This window comes from Cheilinus undulatus, linkage group 16 (assembly GCF_018320785.1).
Source record: "Cheilinus undulatus linkage group 16, ASM1832078v1, whole genome shotgun sequence".
NCBI classification, from domain to species: domain Eukaryota; kingdom Metazoa; phylum Chordata; class Actinopteri; order Labriformes; family Labridae; genus Cheilinus; species Cheilinus undulatus.
In genome coordinates this window covers 26672144-26685797 of record NC_054880.1, presented here as the reverse complement: position 1 = coordinate 26685797, position 13654 = coordinate 26672144, and the positions used below count along the sequence as shown (strand labels likewise).

The 13654-nt window shown below is 39.0% G+C and overlaps 1 protein-coding gene across 1 annotated transcript in view; it reads left to right on the top strand.

The window, feature by feature from the left end:
• The first annotated feature begins 210 nt into the window (after positions 1-210).
• lrrc3b (leucine rich repeat containing 3B) overlaps positions 211-13654 on the top strand; it is a 30369-nt gene continuing 16925 nt past the window's right edge. Inside the window, exon 1 of the mRNA XM_041809864.1 lies at positions 211-303. The gene's annotated coding sequence lies outside the window, so the exon portion shown is untranslated. The remainder of the gene's footprint in view (positions 304-13654) is intronic.

Below are 13654 nucleotides of genomic sequence, written 5' to 3'. Positions count from 1 at the left end.
CAAGTTTTTTTGTCTAACACCAAACATGGTGACTAATGTTCTCGGGATGTTTTATTCTTAAAGTCCAAACCGGAAGCCCTTTTGTCTTCATCTCGCGGCTTCACACAGGGAGAACCCCTCCCTTTCTCTCCATTCACTCCTGTGCAGTGTTTTATTCTGAAAGGTAAAGATGCGGCTTGTCACCGCGTCTCGTGCATCAGTGAGCGGCTCCTCGTGCAGGCAGGTAGTCCTCTCTCCAGGTGTGATGGTCTTCATGTGATGTGATCGCTCCCTTCAGCGGCTGTGAGGTGACTGTGTGTGCAGGTGAGACGCTGCTGGTGTCGCCTGTTGCTCCTGTGTTTGTCTGCGCTGTCTGTCTGCTGCGGAGCTGCCTTCACTGACTGTTGCATGGACCGATTTTTAGAAATCCATCTAAAGATAATTCAAACATTACTGAATTAGGAACCAGTTCTTCTTCTTTGCATTGTGCATTCTGGATTTTTGCCCAATTGGATAATAAAGCTTGATGCGTGATGTTTTCACGGGGAGAACCCCGCCAGACACCGTTTGCAAAAATCAATTGGCATGTTTCTTTGATATTTAACAAAACGACACGAAATATTTAGTGCAACTAAACATGCACCTTAACTGTTGTTAAGCATGGATGAATTCGGCTTTTAAACATAATTGCATTACTGGTTAAATGTATGCTAAATTTCAACTTTAGTCTTCCTTCGTCTGCAGTTTCCTCACCATCTTTTCCAGTCAAAGGGCGGTAGCAACAAGCACGAACTGTTCTTAAAAGTTAAAATACTACAACAATTATCACTCCTGGGTGTGTTCAATACATGCCGAAATATTAAGCTGTTCATATTCCCGCCGGATATGAGTGTAGTTTCCCAACAAATCCACTAATTGTTTGTCATTGTACATAAAAAGGCTTAAATTGCGTTTTGTAAAGCGAGTTCTGCGTGATTTTCTTGCTTCTTAGGCGTATCGGGGCCACAGTTGGAGCAGTGTTCTGTTTACTGGACTGGAATCGTTGATAACATGGTGTCTGTGTTTGTGGTGCCCATTGTTGTGTTGTCTGCTGCTGTTTGCGCAGGTCGTAAAGACAACAGGCTGTATGTTTGCACAGGCATGTCTGTCATATGAGAGCAGAGCTCTGGATGCATCAAGTGCATGCGGCATTTAAATAGCTGTGAAGACAGAGGGGGTTCCCAAACATGGGGGAACAGCTGGAGACCCTGCAGAGATGAGGAGCACAAGGTGCTGGGTTTGAGTCTTTTTTAGGGTTGAGCAAAAGATCGAGTTTTTCCAGATAAATCAATAGCTATATATGTATCTGAGATATAGGGAAAGACAGTTTGTGTTGATGTAACAAAAAAAAAAAAAAAAAACACCATAGGATTGATGCTCTGTAAAAAGGTTGTTTACAATCAGAACCATTAACAGTTTGTATGATAATTGATAGGGGTATGAATCTCTTCTTCTCAAGACGATTCAATTCGAATCTCGATTCACAGACTACGATTTGAATCACTGATGATTCATTAAATTACAGAACGATTCGGTCCGATCCGATTCGATTCGGTTCGGTCTGATTCGATCAGCTACAATCTGATTATAGATTTTAAGTAACTTTTTGCTTCAACAAAAATTAGCAACAAAGGGGAAAACAAGATAATTTCATAATAATCTTATTGAATCTTAAAGTTTATCTGATCTTATTTATAAACAGACTAAATGCCAGGTCTCCTGGGCTAACATTCTGAAATTTTGTTTGAGAAAGTTTTCATCACACCCTGGAGCCCAGGTGTCTTACTTTGACATTAAATTGGGAGATAAATATTAAAATATGTTTTTACTTGTACATGTTCGTCCTTCTGTACTTGTAACTTCCTTAGCATCATTAATCCCAATAACAGTACAAACTAAATATCAAATTTTCCCAAGAAGCACAAATTAAAATGAATTTAAAGTCACAGGGAGATTTGGATAAACAGAGTTCTGTGTGTCAGCTAGTACAGGAGAACAAGGGGTTAAAATAATATTGAAAACAGTCAAATTAAAACAGCTTTCTATACTTTTTTTCCTTACATACTTTTTCCCTACATCCTTTTCCATACATACAAAAGAGGAACAAAGGGGTGGATGCGGTGGGAATGGGGGGAGTAAATGTTTAGTCTATTCGGATAATTCCATTTATCAGTTTATACTTACGAAAAGTTGTAAAAATTTAAAGGTATTAATAACTCTTTGATACCACGGCAACAAAGCAGAAGTTCTGAGCAACCAACATAGGACTATTTATTGTTTTCTATGATCAAAAATATGACTATTGGCACAGTGCAGTCAGGCAGGTAACGCTCTCTGGCATTCCCCAAATTCAGACTTCCCAATCTGACCGCCACTCAGAGAAGCGTGATTAGATACTCCACAGAACATGTTTCCACTGCTCCACAGTCCGGTGTTGGTGTACTTTACACAACTCTAGCCAATGCTTGGCATTGGACTTGGTGATGTGAGTTCTGCATGCAGCTGCTTGCCCATGGAAACCCATTCTATAAAGCTCCTGCAGTTTTTGTGCTCACATTAATGCCAGTGGAAGTTCAGAACTCCTCAGCTATGAAATCAGCCATGTTACTTGGTCTTCGGCTTCGTGGCTGAGTTGCTGTTGTTCCTAAAAGCTTTCACTTTATAATAATATCACTTTACAGTCGACTGTGGAAAGTTTTCATGAACCGTCTTATTGCAAAGGTGGCATCCATCACAATACCAGGCTTCAAGTCACTAAACTCTTCAGAATGACCCATTGTGTATCACATATGTTTGCAAATGGAGACTACATGGTTAGGTGCTTGATTTTACACACCTGTGGCAACAGGTCTGATTGATCCACCTAAATTTAATAATCAACAGATGTGGCCAAATACTTTTGTCCATATAGTATATGTACAAGCAAGACACTGTGCAGGTGTTTGTAATTTATGATGACTAATTACAAAAAAAGCCTAATTTTGAGAGTCTAGGACTATTATATTGTTTTTCTTGCCTCGGTAATTCACAAGGAGTGGGGATCTCCATTACTCCTTGACAATTCTGCCCACTTCCCAAATTCTGACATGATGTCATGCTATTTGTTCAATTTGGACAGCATGCTCTCTCTTTTTTGGGTAAAAATCTGACTGAAGATCATTGTGTTTCTGTACTTTATAGTACCACTGATCATTATAATACTGGAGGATTCATCATTTTGAAACACATGGAATAAAGCTTAAAGAAGACTGTGACAGTGTCAGTATTGACTGCAACCAGCTGACTGTGACAGTGGCAGAGGTAGTTTGATTACAAGTGTTACACTGCAGACAAAGGCGCTTGAATTGCTGTTATGTTTGGTTATTCAATAGATAGCTTAATTATTTGACAGCTGCATTTAATCATCATGGACTAGTAGCACCAAGAAATACATTTTTTAAATAAATGTTAATTTTAGCAGTTTTACCACAGCTGCTGTAAGTGGTGGATGATGACTGACCTGCAGTAGATGAGTTGAAGATTCAAGATGCTACATTTCAGTTTCAGTGGATTCACAATGCTGTTGTGTTTGTCTACGTATTCACTGGCAATTCAGTTATATCCAAAAACATTAGTACGCCAGGGGTGTGACAAGATCTTGTGGCACGAGGTCTCAGGAGATCAAAATGTCAGGTGAAAACCATCTCGCAAGATCAATATTACGTAAACACCAGGAGCAGCAGGTCTCTTGACAGAAAACAACACTAAACTGGAAACTATAAAAGATCACAAAGATGCCCTGGACATTTTAAAATTGTTAGTTTGCTAATGAAGAAACGAAGCTGATCTGTTATCCATTAAGATTACCGCTCCAACCCCCACCCCCTCCTCCGTGCACACTACTCAGGATCACACATGATCCTCAAATATATAATAAATTCATCATAACAGTGCAAAATGATTAAATGTTGCTGCTGGAAACCTGTGCAGTCTCTGCCAGGAGAATACAGCATTTATTTAGTTTGTGTAAGCACGCAGATTCGCTCATAGTGCCGGTATCTTTGACTTTGTAACATCAGCAAACTTTCAATCACTGCTTCGTCATGTCTCCTTCTCATCTCACCATCTGTCAGCCACACATCCATCAGCTGCTGGAAGTGCATGTCATCAATCAGAAACTTAAAGATCACATATTTTACCCTTTTAAGTCAAGTTTGTATTGGTCTCAGAGGTCCCCAAAACATGCCTGTGAAATTTGTTGCTGAGAAAACACTCCAGTATTGTATTTTAGCATGTCTAAAAACTCCTCTGTTTCAGCCCTGCTCAGAACGAGCTGTTTCTGTGTCTGTGGCTTTAAATGTTACTATAAGCACACACTTTCTTAAAGGTGGAGAAAGCAGGTGGGGGGGTGAATTTTTCTGATTCTTGGGGGGGGGGGGGGTTGTGCACAGGCCAAGGGCACAAATCTTTGTTAAAAAGTGTACTTTGCACAATATGTGACCTTTAATATGTGTAGCACAACGGGCCTTTGTATACTGCAGCGGTTAACTTTAAACTATTACTATAACACTAAACACAAATTCAGTGCAATTTGCAAGTTAGTCTGAGTTAGCTGCTTATAAAAGACGCCATTCTTAGTCATAATTGAGTCATCAAGATATGATCATGATCAATGATCATTGCTTTTAATGATCATATTACTTGCTACAGTAATAAAAGTAATACTTGTATGTCCTTTATTTTTTAAATATAATCACTGTGGCCTAATTATTTTATAACATTAATCCCACTTTCTTAGCTATCCGTTTTATTGGGGTCTTCTCAAAATAAAACTAACATCACCCACCTGATCTTGCCCCCCTCACACCCCTGCACCCTCCTCTTCCCTAACACACAGCAGCTCATTTATTTTTCTTCTTTCTTTTCCTCACTGTCTTTCTGCTTCAGTGTTATCATGTGCTACTACAGTATTACAGTACAGAATAGTAGTACAGTATTATTATTATGAAATGGTATTTTGAGGTTTAAGTGTGGGCCACCCACTTTATGATACTATGAGATGAGTACTTAAAATTGCTTTTTTCACATGGACTCTCATGGTATTCAGTCTTATTATTTTTAATAACTGAGGTCTTTCAGTGAATTTTACCCTTTGAACACACTCAAACTGTGTATTAGGTCTCTGAAAACACACTTTGTAAAACTCCTTTCAGGATGAAGGTTTTTTTGGAGATTGTAGTGGATGGGATTGTTGACTTACAAAAACTGAAGAGTCTGTGCTCAGATATGTCCTTAAGGATTTTTTTTATTTCTGGGCATGGCAGTGTTTGAACCATGGTTTGACCTTCCTCAGTGAAACACGTTTGTTGTAGTTTGTATGCTGCCATACCCAGATAAAAAAAGCCTTAAAGGACATATCTGAGTGCTCACTCTTCAGTTTTGTAAATCTTCTTTTGGTCATGTGCCCTAAGAGGTCAAACTGTTGGAGTGTGCTCCTTTCTTTGCCTTTTTGCCTTTGTTGAGAAAACCTGTTGTCAAGGATGGCTGCCTACATGTGGATTACATCTTTGTGTCTCCAGTCATGTCTGCCAACGTGTGTTTTATCCTGGATTGGAGACTTAGTGTCATAACATGGTGTTTAATTGTTGGATACATTATTGGAATGTGTTGGAGCACGACAACTAATGAGGGGTTTTACAGTCACACATTTCATGTCCATGGATATTATGAAAGATTGCTACATAGGGAAGTGTGGACTACGACTTATTCATGTTTTGTGCTGCTTACTTGTGATGGACAATGATTACTCCCTGACATCGACTTTGGTCCATTTGGAGTTCATTTTCATTAACAGGACAGTGCTGATTGCTCCCATGATTCCTCGAAAATCAAGAGAAAAGCCTGATGCTAGTTTTGGATGTCTTTCAAGAGTAATGAAGTCAACAAATGCCTTTGAATTAACAATCTTTCACAGTCATTTCTGTTGTACCGTGCATGCTCGACACCCACCTGTGTGACACAGTTTGTTCAGAATTGATGAATTGATTGTTTGCAGGGAGGGGTATTGGCAGTCTTCTCTGTAAATAGCTCAATTTTCCAGCTGAATTGGTGGTGATTACCTTCCATAAATATCCTTATTATTTATATTACATGGCCAGAATAGCAAGAGACAGGATTCAGGTGGATTTTCAACCTTTTATGTGACTGTAATATTTAGTTTTCATGATGGTCAGAAATTGTTGTCTCTACTCTCTGTATCCTAACGTTCTTCTTTGTTTTTATTTTTCAATTGATATCCAGCTCAGTGAAATGCTCTTTTTTTAATATCACACCACTGAGTTCAAATGTATTGATAATGTCATGATATCAGTCACTCTTTAAAACTGATATGGCTGTAAGCTCTAGGGATAAAACAGGCTTTAGATGCCGAGTCTTGAATGAGTAAATTGTTTAATATTCAGATACTGATTGATACTGTAAACAGCTGTTTTTGCTGAGCTTTGGGAACAAAGTAAAAGATAGTGTCTACCCACAAAACAACATCCAAGGAAACAAGTTAGTAAAAGTCAGCCCCAAAACAAAAGGATGAACAAAATATAAGCAGCAGCCATTAAATCACCCCTGTTTGATCTAGATTTTAGAACATTACATGACTGAATTCTTAATAAGTCAGTTTCAGCCATTAGTAAACTGTATGTGATCTTCCAGAGATTTAAAATTTCGAAAGTGTAAGCACTAGGGCTGGGAGAAAAAAATCAATACAGCATAGTATCACGATATGTTGTCTGGTGATATATTGTATCGCCTCCTACACCAAGTATCGATTTTTTTCAAAGTAATTGCTCATATGAAAAGAAACCTATGATAATGGAAAACTAAAATCAATTGTTTGGACGATTGTTTGTCCAGTGAGGTCAGCAGAGGTGACGGTCATAGAGCAGGAGAGAGTTAGTGCAAAAAACATAGCAGCACCAGGGGCAGGACATTAGGAATGTAAGCAGGGCATGAATGAGATGGACATGACACATGAGGTTTGCAAGAAGTGCCACATGAAAACAAAATACTGCAAAAATATGACAAATATGAGGGCAAGATTAATGCTTAATCAGCTAAACAGTTAAAAATACAGTATAGATCGCAATTTATCGCAATATATGGTATCGCAATACACACTGTATTGCTAAATGTTTACAATCAGAATCATATCAAATTGTGACCCAAGTATCGTGATAATATCGTATCGTGGGTACACTAGTGATTCCCACTCCTAGTTAGCGCTCAGACCACATACAAGTTAGCTTAAATATCTGGAAACATAAGAGGAGACAAGGCGTCAAGGTCACAAAGTCAGTCTTCTTTATTACTTTATATGGGTCTACGTTTCCAATAATACTGATCTTTTCATAAGGCGTCTGTGCGTCTGTTAGGAGTTTGTCTCTGTGTGTATCACTTTATTTTAGATTGTAGCATTATTGGAAATACAGTATGGCAGTTTAGACCAGTTTCAACCCAAACAAAGCCCATCATGCACTGTGCAGTGACCTTGGTTGCCAAGCTCTATATCCCCACGTTCTGCAGGTGAACAGAATGGGCTGGGAACATCTCCCATGGAGCTACTTTACCGTCAGAGCGAACACTAATGCTAAACCAGCAGACTTAATGAACTTGTATGCTAAAGATGCAATGAAAAAGTGACAGCAAAAAAACTCTGAAAACCTCACTAAGCATGTCAGTGACACACAGACTTCTCCAAGGAGAGCAAAACAAGACAAGTTCACATATGGGCCAGCAGGCCCACTTGTAGGATGATGCTGAGTTGACCAGTATCATTTCAGTTTGAAGTTTTGATACTAAACTTGATATCAGAATCAAAGTAAAAATGTTGGTAGTTTGTCAACACTTCTGTAAAACAGTCTGCAAGATGTCCATGATGTGTGGGATGTTATTCTCATACTCTCTTCTGATGTATGCTTGTTGTTCATCTTTAATTTGTACATGAAAATATTTAAATTGAAAATAATTTAGATACAGGAACATTTCCAGTTAAATTCTAACCTTTAAAAATAACAGTGGCAGAGCTGTGACTTTACTTCAGGTTATACTTTGAGGGAATTTAGGAAAAAGTATTTTAATTGGGTGTTTTAAATGGTCTAATTAAAGATGTTGTGTTCTTTGATTCTGACAAATAGATAACCTCCTGCTGCTTTTCTAATTTGACAAATTTATCAGCTATGCCCTTATGAATCTCACATCTTTATAGGGACAAAATTAGACGTTTAATTAGTTATAGAACCCCTCATTATTAATTTTAGTGATCTTGGTTGATATCCAGTAATCCTCTCCTCTGATGTCTCACAGAAGTCAAAGCTGCAGTGATTGATTTTCTTTTTTTTTTTGCTCTTTTGGCAGCAAAACAAACTTTAAGCACAACACAGACTTAATAACCAAGTAACAAGATTTCCCTTAAAAATATATTTAACTCTACCCTCACTTGCACCTTTTTCTTGCATCTTTGGCCCTGTTTACATTTTGCATTAACAATTTGGGCAATCAGATACCAAGTGGCTCTGATATGTCATAATAAATGACACAGATGAGGCAACAGATTCCCCTATATGGTGCTATACTGAGAATGTTTACCTTTTGTTGATGCTTCATGTAGCTGGCCATATTCATGGAAATAAGAAAAGAGAGGAGAAGGACATGCTTGGGAACACAAGGGAGCCATTTCACATATGTGCATGGATTGCACCATTCATTTACTATACAGTCTTTTGTTGTGTAATGGTTGCAGGATATAGACATCCCCACCCCCTTCCGCTCTCTCCCAGTGAATTTTTCCTCCTGCATTCTCACATCAGCTTATCCCAATTTTGCATGGAAAATTGACCAGGGATCTGGAAGGAAAAACTCTGACTAAAGTTTGCATGAAAAACTCAGATGTTTGCATTCACACATGCAGTTTTCAGCAGTGCTGTGCATGTGTGAATATGGCTTATGTCTACACACATGGACTGCCAGCCTATTGAGCAAAAATCCAAAAGCAGACAGTGGTGAACTATTTTTATTCCACAGATCTGTGAGTTAACCTGGGTGGATTCACAGATATCAGCAGCATGTTTTGGCCTATTAGCAGTTACACAGACTTTAATCAAGGTAACATGACCTCTAATTATTAGGCAAGGATTAAGAGGTGAAACAGCTTTGGTGTGAAGTTTTTGGAGGCTACAGTGTGTCTCTCTCGCCTTGTTGTTCATCTTCAACCAAAAAAAAAAAAAAAAAAAAATGGGAGTGAAGGGACAGCGAGGGCTCCTCACCAGCAGACTGATGACTCTGTGATTGCAAGCCCCTCATGTCTCAGGAAGAGCACAAACAGTCTGATTGCAGATCATTTGCATAAACGTAGAAAGTCTTTCTCTCAAATCTGAAGTCTTTTAAAGACAGGCAGTCCCCAATGGTTATTAATGCAGAATCATACCTGCAGTTCTGATACCAGTGGTAAATTAATGACATGTAAGATCCACATTGGGAGGCTGAATCATTTCACATAAATGTTATCACAATCTGCTTTCAATCTATGTACCACTTTCATACACACTGCTGTCCCCACAAACCTTGTTTAGCTGCATTGTAAGCTAAACTGTTGCTGGCATTGTCTCTTAAAAAGCCATGCTCTAATAAAAAAAAAATGTCTTTTATGACAATTGGAATTGAGTCACTGTTTTTTTTTTTTTAATCCATTCAAGTTTTTATCCTGTAGCAATGATGCTTAGCTTAAATTCATGCAGGACACACTAGTCATATGCCCAGCTGTGATTAGCTGACTGGCAGTTGGTCCCACTTAATGTCTCCCAGCTCCAACAGCCAATCACAGCTCTTTCACTCAACATGGCAGTATTAAACATTTAAAATGTGATGTACTTGTCACTCATCCCTACTTGCATTAATGCTGCTGCTGCTGCTGGCAAAATTTAACCTCCTCCACCTAAGCCTCCTCCTTCATAGCATAAAGCTTGTTGTGGCCTCATATCAAGGCTCATGCTGCTATGGATTAAATGCTTTTGAACTTATTTTATTGTATTCAGCATTGCCATAAATATATACATGTGGGGGTCTCTAGCCACGCACTCCCTGGAAGGTCAAAGCATACTGCTTGACTAACTACATCTTCTGAGCAGAGCCTTCTCTGCCGAGTAAAACTGTATATCCATTTTGCAGTAAAATAGTTAAATATGTGACAAGTGTTCCTGAATGAACTGTGCTATAACGTCATAGCTCTTGGTATCTGTGGTGAAGCTTATCTCTTTGACAACCATTAGCTCTGCTGATAATTGTTCTTATATGTTTTTGTAGATGCCTGGTTGAGCATCTTTAGAAAGTGTTTTACATGATGACAGAGTGCCCATCTCAAGAAACATGAGCTATGAATAAACTGCTTATCATCGTAGAAGTTGTGGGTATAAGAAGTGTGAAATACATCCAAACTGGTTAGCCTTTGTTGTTAGCTTCCTTCATGCTATCCACAGGCCAACCAGAGAACTGAAGACAGTAACATGATGCACACGTGCATTGGCACACTGACAACGTTACCTGATCTAGCTATTTGAGTCTGGATTGGACTGATATCAGGTACCGGGATTTGGAACTATTATTGTTGCAAAAGTATTTGCAACAATAATAGCTCCATATCCCGGTACCTGATATCAGTACCGAGATATGGAGCTATTATTGTTGCAAAAGTATTTGCATATGCGTACAAAGATCTTCGCACAAATCCACAAATGCGTGCACAAATCCACAAATGCGTGTACAGATCTGCAAATGCGTGCACAAATCCACAAATGTGTGTATAGATCTGCAAATCAGTGTAAAGATTTGCAAATGTGTGCAAAGTTTTGCAAATGTGTACAAAGAGCCACAAATGCATGCACTAATCTGCAAATATGTAGACCAATTTGTAATTGTGGACTTAGTTCATTTTGGTTCAGAATCTGCCTCTCAATTGGCTGTCATACACATGTGACTTTTGCGACACGTGTACAACGCATGATTTGTACTCAGATCCGTCAACGTGTACTTAGATCTGTAAGTGTAAAGGTTGGGTCTGTTGCCCTCAGCGCAGGCTCACAGGCAAGGCTGCCTTTCTCCTCACATCGGCATCACACAGAAGGCAGCAGTTAAGACTGAGTAACGGCACTATATAACGGCAATGTGAAAGGAGAAATGTTATCATATTATACTGTTATTTGTTATCATTCATATTTTCATTGAAAGAGTGAAGAAAATAATGATTTCCTTATCTCCAAAATCATATCACAGCAATGGTTGAATTGGCATCTCTACAAGACAGGGGTTCATTGTGTTGTATTTAACAGAAATCCCCATTATGGCGCTGTATGAGCCGGGTGCAATTAGCAATAAGATTGATAGAGTGTCCTGTAACATTTATATTTATATAAATAACAGGGGAAGACAAAGATTGTCAATCTGGCACGGAGCTAAATGGCACCGACCAATGTTGACATCTAAATCACAATACTCTGCTGATGGTGGATGTGTTGATCAAGTGGCTGAGTGGCAGTATCGCGGACATTTCATTTTTTCAGAACATTGCAAGATTCGAACCCAGGACAAGGTGAATGAAAGGCATACACCTAGATTTGGGAATTTTATGCCATTTTTCATAGCATATCTTCTCAAGCTCTGTCTGGTTGAATGGGAATCATTGGTGATTCTGGCTGGGCCAATCTAGGACATTCAGAGTTGTCCCTAAGCCACCCCTCTATACTTTGCTCCATTTAGCTTTCCCTCAACCCTCACCAGTCTCCCAGTCCCTGCTGCTTAAAAGCACCCCCACAGCATGATACTGCCACCACCACACTTCACTGTTGTGATGTTATAGAGTGGTGCAGGAAAGAGTTCTTAAATGCAAAAGTGAGACAGCATTTTACCACATCTGGTGCCCTTGTCTGGACGTCTGTGGGTTTTTTTGACTGAAACACATCATAATCAGATGTGTTTTATGTGTTTGACATAAAACACATCTGAGAAGTGTCCCACTTTTGAATTGTGTAACTTTTTTGAGTCTTGAAAAAGGAGGCTGCTACAGGGCAGCTAACTAGGACTGCAGTTCAGTTGACCGTGTTGTAGTTCTTATAGCATGACATTAGATTTTTGATTTAATCAATTATACTTACGGACCAAATATGATGCTTACATTATTAATTTTTGACAATTATCTTTATGAACAAAACATGTAAGTTTCATAAACTTTTCTTGGACACTGATCTTATTTTCAGCATTTATCCAAAAACCCATTTAAAAATCCCCTAGACTCACCACAGAGGGAACCCATGCCACACTTACTTACGAGTTTTTGCTTAAAAAAATATGCGTTCATTTGCATTGTCAGCTATGGGGCCTTTCCAAATCATGTACAATACGTTTAATTAACCACAGGTGGATTTTATTTTGCCATCCTAGGGTGCTCATTGTAGATTCATGGGGTCTAAATACTTTCTGAATTCACTGTTTGTACTACCTCTATGAGATTACATCCCGAGGACTAAAGAAGAAAAATCCTTGGCAATTAATTGAAGTTTTATGGTGATATTGATCCATCTTCATACCATGCATGTAACCTTTTGTATTTAGACCATGTGTTTACTGCCAAAGCTTGTGGGATGTTCACTCGAACGTGAGTACGGGGTCCCAGTGGGTGTTAAACACCTCCATCCATGTGTGTTTGTAGAAGGCAGAATCTATCCTACATTCATAGAAAACAGTAAAAATCTATGAACATTTAAAATGTGTAGGACAAGCTCTGCCATCGCTCTGCTGAATCCTTAATTATTCTCCACTGAATCGTTCTGTCTGTGTGATCGGGGTGTTTCATTGTTTCTCCCATGCCAGTTGTGAATCATTAGGCGTCTTAATTGACTGAAACATGATCAATGAATAACAGCAGCAGGTTTCATAACCCAGGCGAGAGAATCCTTCAGATACTGGCAGAGAAAATTAAACTCTTGAGAAGGCGTTGTGGAGAGCCTCTGACCTGACACCGGAGATATCTGAGCTGCAAACGCTGCTTGATATTCTGTGTAGGAACGCCGTTTTCATCCTACCTCCAAAAGACCAAAGAGTATTATACATATCCCTGTGTGTAAGGGATCCACGGCTACTCTCCGTATTCTATTAAAGGTTTATCACACGCTGGATGGAGGATTTCAGAGGCTGAGTTTGAAGACATAGAGGGACTGTAGTTCAGAAGGTTACGTACATTTGTGTCTCTAGAGTAGGAAAAGAAGAGAACAGACGGTCCTGTCTCTTAATTTAAGAAAGGCTTTTTTCAGCAGACACAGCAGGGCGTCGTTTAATGTTTAATATCAAATGCAGAGTGAGAGAATGGAGGGAACAGAGAGGTCAGACTCCTTCACACTGAGCAGGGATTTTAAGATTCCTCAGCTGAATCCCTCCTGTAGAGAAGAGTGGAAAGAAAAATGAGATGAGGAAGATTCTGCATTTCAAGATTTAAGTCCAAATGGCACAGCAAAAGGTGAGACTTTAAGGATCTGTGCAAGGTATGACAAGAAAAGTTAAATCAGAGGAAGATTTTTTTGTTATTTCAGAATGAAGTCAAAACTTGTATAAAAAAATG